The 12,500-nt window shown below is 41.6% G+C and overlaps 1 protein-coding gene across 7 annotated transcripts in view; it reads right to left on the bottom strand.

Annotated features, from left to right (window-relative positions):
* Nucleotides 1-12,500, bottom strand: part of LOC138974009 (uncharacterized) — a 146,553-nt gene that overhangs the window by 84,159 nt on the left and 49,894 nt on the right. Inside the window, exon 12 of one of the 7 annotated variants that reach the window (XM_070346701.1) lies at nt 12,179-12,500. This exon is cut by the window's right edge and continues 157 nt beyond it. The exons of the other annotated variants lie outside the window; for them this stretch is intronic. The gene's annotated coding sequence lies outside the window, so the exon portion shown is untranslated. Of the gene's footprint in view, nt 1-12,178 lie in introns of those variants that run through there. 7 annotated transcript variants of the gene reach the window in all.

Below are 12,500 nucleotides of genomic sequence, written 5' to 3' on the forward strand. Positions count from 1 at the left end.
GTAGCACTGCTTGATGGTCTGCTGTCAGACACAGATTGAGTTCTACTTTGATAAACAACGTGCTGGTGTTGAGTCACAAAATACTGTATACTCTTGTAAATCACCAACTACTCCGTGTAACGTCCGCTGCTTTGTTTCAATCAGTGGCAAAACACGGGTTCATCGTTTGAATTGTCGATACTCTGTTAAACATAGACTGTACCATTGGATACACTGAAGTGTGTAAACACAATATACTCTGTTCAGTACAGACGTCTCAGATTGCTCTGTTAACACGAGCTACTCTGTAAAGCACAGTCTATACTGCTAAACACAAGTTGTATCACCAAACACAAACTATTAACTTCTTCCACACATTTAACAGCAGGTCTGCTCTTGTGTGAGTAATGAAACGCTTTCCACGTATACCAATATTGCTGTATGCACATTTTCTATACACACACTTCACCCGAAATACAAATTCCTCGTTTCATAAATGGAGATGACAAAAACAGGTCTTTGTCATCCACCTTTTTTTCGCCACCAACCCGACCCATATTTTGTAGAAACATGATCAGTTTGTGACGGATGTAATATGAGCCCGTATTCACAAAACTACCTTAAAGCGTCAGTCAAGCGCGACCTACACATTGCATGACGCGGAGTTTTCCTTTGTTATTTTTTTTATTTTATTTTTTTTATTTACGAGAATTTATATCGCGCACATATCTCACCACACAAGGCGACTGAAGGCGCATGTTACCTATTAATTGTTAAAAATACATGCACCGTCCTTCCTGTGAAGACGATGATGTAAACCGTCACATCACTTTTCAGACTTCACATAGCGTAGTCGTTGACCTCTTACCAGTGTATGCGTGCGCGCTCGCGCGTGTGTGGGCGTGCGTGCGTGCGTGCGTGAGTGTGTGTGTGTGTGCGTGTGTGTGTGTGTGTGTGTGTGTGTATGTGTGTGTGTGTGTGTGTGTGTGCCCGTTCGTGCGTCCGTGCGTGCGTGCGTGCGTGTGTGTGTGTGTATGCGTGTGTGTGTGTGTGTGTGTGTGTCTGTGTGTGTCTGTGTGTGTATGTGCGTGTGTGCTGAAAAAAAAAGTATTGTATGCCTGAATGCTACGTTATTTGAACATTTCCGACAAGTACTTAATACCAGTAAACATTTTGTGAAATGCAGCGACCTCGAGAAATTACAAGGATAAAATACATAACCTGTTTGCACAAACAGAGACAGAAAAAAAGGTGTGGTTGGCAGAAAAGAAAGATGAACCACCCTTTTCAAAATACATCCATTGACATCCAGTCACGCGCGGCCTATGCACAGATTTGGCTTTGTTGTGTCATTTTCCTGGTACCGCTTCGGTTACCATTGTGGTGGTAACTTCGTTCTTGTTTATGCCGACGGGCGGAGTGGCCTAGTGGATACGACATCGGCTTCCTAATCGGTAGGTCGTGAGTTCTTCTTCTTCTTCTTCGTTCATGGGCTGAAACTTCCATGTTCGCTCATGGTTTTGCATGCGTGGGTTTGTACGTGTATGACCGTTTTGACCCAGCCATTCAGGCAGCATACGCCGATTTCGGGGGTAGTGAGTTCAAATTCCGGTCGCGGCCGCCTGGTGGGTTAATTGTGGAGATCATCTTATGTGCAGACCTACTAGTGCCTTATCCCCCTTCGTGTGTACACGCAAGCACAAGATCAAGTGCGCACGGAAAATATCCTGTAATCCGTTGTTTTGTTTTGTTTTTTAAGATGGTAAACTGATTTTATTGTTGCACTGAGAGGACTTGTTGTAAACTTGCCTTTTTTGGGTTAAAAACGATGATGGCAAACTTGGTGGGGTTAATAATGGTTTTGTAAAATATGTTTGGAGGTAAATGTAATGGCGTTAAAGATGGTGCTGTTACGTGGTATGTATGATCCACACAAAATGATCAAGTGTGATTTTCGCAGAGACTGTTTTCGTATTTGGCCCAGATTACAGCAGCTCTTAGAACTACTCTCCTCCTACATGGACGCAACGTCGCAAATGCCTGAGCCAATCAGAAAAGGCCTTAGGATAGCCTTCTTTGGGGTTGCTTTTGAGCTCTGATTTCGAAGCTTTTTCGAGGTCCGGGATGCAGTGAAACCTCTTGGCATACATTCTGATTTCCAAAGAGCAACCAACCAGAATCACAGGAGTGGGGCAAAAATGGGATAATTTGGACTTCTAGAAAGTGAGTAACAGCCGTTATTTTGTGAAGACTGGCTTTTTCATGGAAGAGAAGGACGTTCTGAGTTCCGGCATTTTGGTGTTTGAGTAATTATGGGTAATGTGTGTATAAAACAAAATTATGCTTGTTGCATTCAAACAATAAAGTTGTATTGAATTGAATTGAATTAATGAATTCTGCATATTGTTTTCCAATAGCAGGGCTGTTAGCAGACGTTGATGTTGATTATTTACCAGAAAGATAACAATCGTGAGGGCTAAAATCGGGTTAGTTTGACTACTGCTCAATTTCAAACCTCGTACTGTTGAGTCGATCACCAAAATTGGCAACTTTATTTGAAATTGCATAACAGTCAGACCATTTGATCTATACAATTATCACTTTGTGAAGGGTCATGCATAGGCTGAAGTTTATGTCCTCAAATATGAAGTGATTAGGTCAACAGATGTATAAATAATTATTATTAACGTTTTTGTGGGTTGCACTTTTTTTTAGGGTCACCCATTACTTCTTATGATCAGTGACCTGATAAATTTATAAAAGCGGCTTGATCATTTTGTTTGGATCATACCTCGTATATGTGGTAAAGGTGATGGAAGTAAAAGTGTTCTTGGCTATGATGGTTTTGTTTAAGATGGTGGTAGCAAGAGAACTGCTGTTAAAACTGATGGTGGTGAAGTTGATCTTGTCAAAAGTGATGGTCTTACATTGTTTTTATCATTAATGGTGGTGGTGGTGAACATGTTGGTGGTTTTAAAGCTGCATTGTATTGTCAATACTGGTGGTGGTAAAGCTGGTATGTCAATACTGGTGGTGGTAAAGGTAGAATTAGTTCTGGCGGTAGTGTGGTAAACACGGCAAAGGTGTTGCTGGTTAAGGTGTTGTTGTCAATGTTGTTTGTAGAAGCATTAAAAGATGATATGGTGGTAATATAGAGGTAATGTGGTGGTAATATGGTGGTAATAGTGTGGTACATATGGCACATGTGAATATCTTAGTGCCAGAGGCAGTTGTGTTAATAGGCTCCAAGCCAGCTAGGCCTACCGTGCACCCCCCTCAGGATCCAGCTTCAGTAGGCTAGAGATATTCATTGGGGTCTACTGAACACGTTTTATCAAGTTCGCCACGAAAAAACTCATTCCCACTACTACTTATGCCCCTTTGTTTAAGGGTACCCCCTCGAACGCTAAATTCATCTGTGAAATCACAACAATGCACAGTTGCAATGAATGAACAGAGAACCACTTTTTTGAAATCAAAACAGTTAAGTTGATCATTAATCTTGTAAAAAATACCTATTACAGTGTTCAGTGTTTGATAGGTTGGCTGTAGTGATGCTTGATAGGCGCGAACCGTCATTTTCACAGTACGCAAAGCTTGTCAACTTTGATGAGTAAAAGGTTTCAACAAATTTGGGTTTTCTGTTTCATTTTTTAGAAACTACAATGCCTTTGGATAATTTCAAGCCACATTTGGAATTCCTGAGAGGATTTGTTGCGACACCAGATGAGATATTTCTCCCCTACCCCCTAAACGTGAAATTTTAGGAAAATGTCAAAAAACATTTTTCTTCAAATATTCATGATAACTTCTCACTGTTTTCCAATCAAATAACAAAAGTAATCACATTGACGACCAAAACAGTTCATTTGTCCATCTTTTAACAGAACTACAACATTATTATTGTCTTTTCAAGACTGAAATGTAAAAAATAAAACGAAATGTTCAGATATAGACATCTATTCTAACTGTCTCTTACATATAGTGCTCTTGCTGCATAGTTTCCATATACAAGGTAGATTAACATAAGAAAGACAATCTAAGAACTAATGTTTCTTCATGTAAGTGCAGAATGTTTGCTCATAAATGCAAATGTCTCATGAATCAATTTTAGCTTTATAGAAATTACATGAAAAAGTCATTGCAAAGAACTCTGTAAACTTTTTCTTTCAAACACACACACACACACACACACACACACACACACACACACATAAACACACACACACATACACACATAAACACACACACACATACATACACATACACACACACACACACATACACACACATACACACACACACACACACACACACACACACACACACACACACACACACACACACGATCAATCTTAGACTGTTTTAAGAGCAAGAAAGTCAAGCTCACAGGACAAGTTAGTCCGATTCACAGCCAGATTCAGATTCTGAGTCCATTAAGGAACAGTGGTACCTCCGTCTCTGCTTCATCGTGGACCTCACTGAGCAGGCTATCAATAACTGTCTGTGGGAGAACCAACTCTTCATTTTCTTCAGTCCACAGAGGCTCAAGGATTCCATTCTAACTGTCCCTTACATATAATGCTCTTGCTTCATAGTTTCCATATTAAAGATAAATTAACATAAGATTTAGAAAGACAATCTAAGAAATGTAAAAGACAATCTCTTCATGTAAGTGCAGAATGTTTGCTCATAAATGCAAATGTCTTATGAATCAATTTCAGCTTTATAGAAATAACATGAAAAAGTCATTGCACAGAATTTTAAAGAAAAGTTGTGCATCTTCCTCCTTCTCTCCTTCCTTGTGAACCTCATTGAGCAGGCTATCAATAATTGTCTGTGAGAGAACCAACTCTTCATTTTCTTCAGTCCAAAGAGGCTTAAGGATTCCATTGTTCAGCATCCTTCTATGACCATCAGCGGGGTTGGGAATCTCTGGGAGTGGCAGGTGAGCGCGCTTCCATGTGGCTGTCTGGTAGTTGGCCCTTCTTGCATGTTGTTTGAGGCTTTTGTGGCAGGGCAGAAATGTGAGCAATGTGATTTCTCCTAGCCGGCCAGCATAATGCAAGAGAATGAAGAACACGTCGCTCTCTGGGCTCTTTATTTGATGGTCTTTTGATCAACATATATATGAGGGTATGACAGTGCCGCCTCAACTTTAACAAAAAGCCGGATATTGTTTTGAGTTTGTTTGTTTTTTGGGTTTTAATGTCCCTTCAGCAGATGCTAGCTGCTATTCGAGACCCCCTGCTGAGTCAAGCTGCTTCTGCGCAAATGTGGCGAGGTCAATGTTCAGATCCGCTCGAATGACTCCACCTGAGTCACGTTTCTCCACCAGCATCTGGCGTACTGCATCGCCACTGTGACACCGTAGATTGAGCATTTGAACTTCTACAGCACATCCAGCTCTTTGTTCATCTCCCATGATTCTCCCATTCTTCTGAACGTTTTCACAAACTTGGGTTTCTGCTGCAGGATTTTGACCGGATACCTTTCCCTTTCCTTTCCATTGAAGGCGCTGACTGAGTCACAGCCAGTAAAGGCGAAGAGAGAAAGCAAGACAGAACAGTGAGGTCGCGTGAGTTCTTCTGCAAGGGTAGCGATGTTGAGCAAACGTTTCCTATTTGCTTTGCCCGTGTCAAAGAGCAATGTGATTTCTCCTAGTTGGCCATCATAATGCAAGAGAATGAAGAACACGTCGCTGTCTGGGCTCTTTATTTGATGGTCTTCTAGCCTTTGTGAAGGCTCAGGTACCAACAAGGTTTCGACAGATCTGCTTGCAAGTCTATGAGTTCTTGCAAAGAAAACAGATTTCGTCTGGAGTATAGATGAGGGGTTCTGGTGACAATTTGTTTTTCTTCTGGAGACAGCATGAAGAGACCGGGTGACTGGGCAGCCTTCTTGTCAAATGACGGAAAAAAGTCGCAATTCATAAGATTTCTGTTGGAGGTTTGGAGCAGGGACGCCATGGCAGACAAACTCAAAGGCAGGAATGTTGTTCTGGTCAGCAAGGGCAAGGCATACACGCTCACATCATCTGGTGGCACCAAGACAGAAAGGTAACTACTGAATGATCTCACATCCAGCCAAGAAGAAATGGACTCAAGAATCATCTTGTACTGCCAGTGTGGCCTTCAAAAAGGCTACAAGACCATCAAAGTAAAGAGTCCATACAGCGACGTGTTCTTCATTCTCTTGCATTATGCTGGCCAGCTAGGAGAAATCACATTGCTCTTTGACACGGGCAAAACAAATAGGTAACGTTTGCTCATTATTGCTGCCCTTGCAGAAGAACTCCCGCGACCTCACTGTTCCGTCTTGCTTTCTCTCCTCGCCTTTACTGGCTGTGACTCAGTCAGCGCCTTCTATGCCACAAAAGCCCCAAACAACATGCAAGAAGGGCCAACTACCAGACAGCCACATGGAAGCGCGCTCACCTGCCACTCCCAGAGATTCCCAAACCCACTGATAGTCATGGAAGGATGCTGAACAATAGAATCCTTAAGCCTCTTTGGACTGAAGAAAATGAAGAGTTGGTTCTCTCACAGACAATTGTTGATAGCCTGCTCACCGAGGTTCACGAGGAAGGATAGAAGGAGAAGGAGGCAACACTGTTCCTTAATGGACTAGACGATTCACTTGAATATGAATCTGACTGTGAATCGGACGAACTTGTCCTGTGAACTTAACTTTCTTGCTCCAAAAACAGTCTTAAGATTGTGTGTGTGTGTGTGTGTGTGTGTGTGTGTGTGTGTGTGTGTGTGTGTGTGTGTGTGTGTGTGTGTGTGTGAAAGAAAAGTTGACAGAGTTTTTTGCAATGACTTGTTCATGTTATTTCTATAAAGCTGAAATTGATTCATGAGACATTTGCATTTATGACTAAAATTCTGCACTTACATGAAGAAACATTTAATTTAGTTCTTAGATTGTCTTTCTTATGTTAATCTACCTTGTATATGGAAACTATGAAGCAAGAGCACTATATGTAAGAGACAGTTAGAATAGATGTCTATATCTGAACATTTTGTTTTATTTTTTACATTTCAGTCTTGAAAAGACAATAATAATGTTGTAGTTCTGTTAAAAGATGGACAAATGAACTGTTTTGGTCGTCAATGTGATTACTTTTGTTATTTGATTGGAAAACAGTGAGAAGTTATCATGAATATTTGAAGAAAAATGTTTTTTGACATTTTCCTAAAATTTCACGTTTAGGGGGTAGGGGAGAAATATCACATCTGGTGTCGCAACAAATCCTCTCAGGAATTCCAAATGTGGCTTGAAATTATCCAAAGGCATTGTAGTTTCTAAAAAATGAAACAGAGAACCCAAATTTGTTGAAGCCTTTTACTCATCAAAGTTGACAAGCTTTGCGCACTGTGAAAATGACGGTTTGAGCCTATAAAGCATCACTACAGCCAACCTATCAAACACTGAACACTGTAATAGGTATTTTTTACAAGATTAAAGATCAACTTAACTGTTTTGATTTCAAAAAGTGGTTCTCTGTTCATTCATTGCAACTGTGCATTGTTGTGATTTCACAGATAAATTTAGTGTTCGAGGGGGTACCCTTAAACAAAGGGGCATAAGTAGTAGTGGGAATGAGTTTTTTCGTGGCGAACTTGTCAAAACGTGTTCAGTAGACCCCAATGAATATCTCTAGCCTACTGAAGCTGGATCCTGAGGGGGGTGCACGGTAGGCCTAGCTGGCTTGGAGCCTACAAAGGTGCTGTCACAATTGAATAGTTGTAAAAGGTGTCGGTAGCGGTTGGTGGTGTGTGAGCGCATGCGTGTTTGCCCGTCCGTCAGTCTGTCTGTCTATTTCTATTATTATTTATTTAGTGTTTATGTGTGTGTCCTTGGATGTGTGCGAATATGTTTCTGTGAGTGTCTGAATTGTTCTGCCTTCGTTCTGCATGCTTGAATTTTCCTCTTAACAGGATTGAGTTTCACGACAGAGCGGGTTTCACGTCATCAGAACATGATCTGAGCAGGAAAGTGGCCTGAAAGCGGGGTGGGAATCTGACAGCCAAGGGTAAACAGATCTGCAGACAACTTCACTGAAAACAGCGGCTGACGAAAGCAAATGTTTCCTTCACCTGTAGCCTGTTGAAAGACACGAGTATGCCGTGCGCGTTCTGTGTCCTAATCCTGTTAATGTTTCTTTTCTTTAGGATTGACACTTTTTTCTAACACAGTATATTCTTCTTCTTCTACGTTCGTGGGCTGAAACTCCCACGTACACTCGTGTTGTTGCACCGTTTTTACCCCGCCATTTAGGCAGCTATACGCCGCTTGCGGAGGAAGCATGCTGGGTATTTTCGTGTTTCTATAACCAACCGAACTCTGATATAAATTACAGGATCTTTTCCGTGCGCACTTGGTCTTGTGCTTGCGTGTACACACGAAGGGGTATAAGGCACTAGCAGATCTGCACATACGTTGACCTGGGAGATCGGAACAATCTCTACCTTCACGGCCGGGATTCGAACCCGCGACCTTCCGCTTTGGAGGTTGGCATCTTACCACCAAGCCATTGCGCCCGTCTGTCTAATATATAATGAACACAATTGTATGAGTTTGTGTTCTGCCTTCAGATAATAAGCTACGATTCTATCTGACTAATTTCAACACACAAAAAAGCAACTATGTGTCATAATTTTGTTGTGAATGAGTTGAATATTGCTGGCCAGATGTTAAGACCATGCTGCTTAATACGAATACGAATACTTTAGTATACAACTCTCCTGTGTTCACTTTCAAGTGAATATATAACTATCGTTCTGATATCATTTTAAAGTGAAGCTAAAGAAACCTGGTATCGGCACTGCTGTGCATCTCCTATGATCTCAATGGTATCAAGGCACGGGTCATAGAGATCAATTTAGATCTAGATCTATTTCCGGTTGTGTATTCACACGCCAACGTTCGTTCGTCAAGATGGACGGCGATTTTGATTTGATAAGCGACTTTTTCTTAGAAGACTTCAATGAAGAGGACGAAAATTTAATGGCCGCTGCGCCCAAAAAAAGGAGATTCGAGAAAGTGACTGATGACGATGTGAACGCTCTCATCACCGATACAGAAAACGCCAACACCAAAAGAAAAACTGAACATGTGATACGGCTGATTTCAGATTTCATTCTTCAAACCGAAGAGTTTGCAAAACAGATGAGATCAGCTGATATAGCGAAAATTGAGGATCCAAAACTTGTTGCAAACATTCTTGTCAAGTTTCTTACAACGGTGAAACGCGAAGATGGAGATGAATATGAACCAGGTACGATTCGAGGATTTCTGTCCGCCGTCGATCGGCACATGGCAGCGAACGGAAAAGGCAAGATTTTTTCCAGCAATGATACGCTGTTTGAAAACGTTCGAGCAGTTGCAAAAAGCAAACAAAAAAGCTGAAATCAGCAGGGAAAGCCTGAACTTACCTCAAAGAGCGTGTGCACTAACGGACGAAGAGGTGGACACACTGTGGGACTCTGGTCAGTTGGGAGTGTCCACACCAAGAGCCATAATCAACACCCTGTGGTGGTTGAACTGCCTCCACTTTGGAATGCGGGCAAGAACCGAACATCGCCAGATGTGCTGGTCCGACGTAACTGTTCAGATGGACAGCAGTGGCCACCGCTTCTTGGAATTCAACGAGCGAACCACGAAAACAAGAACAGGGGTCTCCAGGCAGGATGTCAGGGCAAAACCGCGAGCGTATGAAGATGTTGAAAACCCTGAGCGGTGCCCTGTGAAGATCTTTGCCCTGCAGAAACATGCGGCTCCAACTATCCGTTCTACCTCACATGCGTCCATAATCCGAAACCAGGCAAACAATGGTTTCGTGCAATGCCGATGGGAGTGAACACAATCGGCAGTTTGATGAAAGAAATGGCGGCCGCGTCCGAGATATCTTCCACCACAAGTAAACGAATCTCGGGTACCTCGGCGAGGAAGACGCTGCTACAGAAGCTCAATGATTCTGGAGTTCCCCCAACCCATATAATGGAGAAATCAGGACATAAAAACATTCAGTCTGTACTCAGTTACGCGAAAATGTCCGACAACCAGCAACTGCAAGTTTCCCGAATTCTGTCAACCACGCGCACTTGCACAGTCTCAAAGTTGGGAGCTATGACGTCAACTACTGATGACGCAGATTCCAGTGCCTCGGCCTCAGGCGGAAACACACTCCGCCAGCCAGCAGTGACCTTTGATGCGCCCATTCATGGAGGAGTTTTCAATTTCAATTTCACAATGCCGCAATGAGTTTCTTCTTCGTCTTCAGTTGCAGAGCACCAAATTCCATTCAGTTACATTAAGTTGTGTACGTGTGTGTGGTTGTTTTTTTCTTCTTTTTTTTACTCCTAAGTTGATGAGGCCCAATGACAAGAATCCAAGATAAACTGGAACGAATTTATATTTCAAGCACAGAAAGTGTTCGTGTTCTTGTTTGTTTCATTGCAATAAATTTGCGTTAATCAACTATGCGTGTTCTCTCTCTCTCTCTCTCTCTCTCTCTCTCTCTCTCTCTCTCTCTCTCTCTCTCTCTCTCTCTCTCTCTCTCTCTCTCTCTCTCTCTCTCTCTCTCTCTTCTCTCTCTCTCTATTTCTCTCTCTCTCTCTCTCTCTCTCTCGCTCTTTCTCTCTCTCTCTTCCTCCCTCTCTCTCTCTATGTATATACAGTATAGACCGGTTGTAAGAAACGATTGACTGGTTCTAAGAAAGTCGACCTTGCAATATTGTAGGTTTCTTATATCCGGTGTTTTCTGTAACCGGTTTGACCGGATATAAGAAAATATTGCAAGGTCGACTTTCTTATAACCAGTCAATCGTTTTTTCTATGTAAAATTTATGTTTTAACACTATTTTCGCCTTTACTCGTTTTTGTATGTTTAAATTGTATTACACACAAACACAGAGAGAGAGAGGGAGAGAGAGAGAGAGAGAGAGAGAGAGAGAGAGAGAGAGAGAGAGAGAGAGAGAGAGAGAGAGAGAGAGAGAAAGAGAGAGAGAGAGAGAGAGAGAGAAAGAGAGAGAGAGAGAGAGAAAGAGAGAGAGAGAGAGAGAGAGAGAGAGAGAAGAGAGAGAGAGAGAGAGAGAGAGAGAGAGAGAGAGAGAGAGAGAGAGAGAGAGAGAGAGAGAGAGAGAGAGAGAGAGAGAGAGAGAGAGAGAGAGAGAGAGAGAGAGAAAGGGGGATAGAGAGAGAGAGAGAACAACAAAACCCAAGGACATTTTATCTTCAAAGTTTTTATTTCCAAAAGCAGTAAAACAAATAATGATGGTAATCCAGCTAACGGACGAATAACAGGCATTGATTCAAATAAAGAGAGAATGTCATATGTTTGACAATTTGCTACATCTCAGACAAAATAACGTGCAAATATAATGATAATTCTTTCAGAGGGTTCGAAGTATAATCACCATTTGTGATGTACCTCGTCAGACTTTTGAAATTGTTGAAAGCTCAGAGGGTTTTTCTCCATATATGAGCCAGCGGAAATATTTTGATTGTCTTTCATAATTTGTGGTTTGGGTAGTCTCCTATAAGTAAGACTATCTCTGTCTATCTATCTGTCTGTCTGTCTGTCTCTCTCATCCCCGCCCCACTCACCCCTCCTCCTTCGACTCAAATTGAGCTAGGAAATGAATAGTCATCTGTTTGGAGTGAAAAGAAATCAGAACATTCTGTTCTAAGACTAAGTACATGTGTACTAGAAAAAAAATATGACAAATATATTCAGCCATCTCGATATTCAATGGAGATTCAAGCAGAGTTGTCTTTTGGCCCACTAGGCCTACTGATTGGCATCTTTTGCCTCGCTTCTGTGCAAGCACTCACACTAAATTAGAAAGGCCACATACATACATGTAGATGTAAGCTTGCATGACCTCATGCATGGCAGTGACTACCCAAAATAACTTCCGTTTACAGAGTCCAATACAAGGCATACTTAAGCAATTTGTCACCACTTCTACTTGACAATCGAAGACTATTCATCAATTGTAATTAGCTGTTTACCAGAAAAGAAAACTCAAACAAACAAACACATCCCGAAATGTGGATCAAAGTAAATTGGAGCTCTAAAATGTAAAAAAATAAAAATTATAAGGTATTCAGCTAAACTTATTTTCTTATAACCGGCCATTGGTGCTACTCGGGACCAGAGATTTCCTTTCGTACAAATAATTAAACGGACTTTCATACATCCGTGTTTCTTACAAGCGGAACATTCTAATAACAAAGAGTAGATGCTGCCGGGACCCCCCCCAGCACCTTTCATACAAACGGACTTTGTTACATCCGATGTGTCTTACAGCCGGTCTATACTGTATACATCTAAAGTGGCAGGCAGTAATACACACATAGGGTAAATGTCAAGAAACATGCCATTATTTCAGAGTCAACATTACTCGCATTCATCGGTTTATACATGTTTTTTTATTTTATGTACATGATGCTTCCAGTTATAGACACACATACGTTTTGTGTATTGCTTGATTTATAACAAAAAAACTATA

This window comes from Littorina saxatilis, linkage group LG8 (genome assembly GCF_037325665.1).
Source record: "Littorina saxatilis isolate snail1 linkage group LG8, US_GU_Lsax_2.0, whole genome shotgun sequence".
Classification (NCBI taxonomy): domain Eukaryota; kingdom Metazoa; phylum Mollusca; class Gastropoda; order Littorinimorpha; family Littorinidae; genus Littorina; species Littorina saxatilis.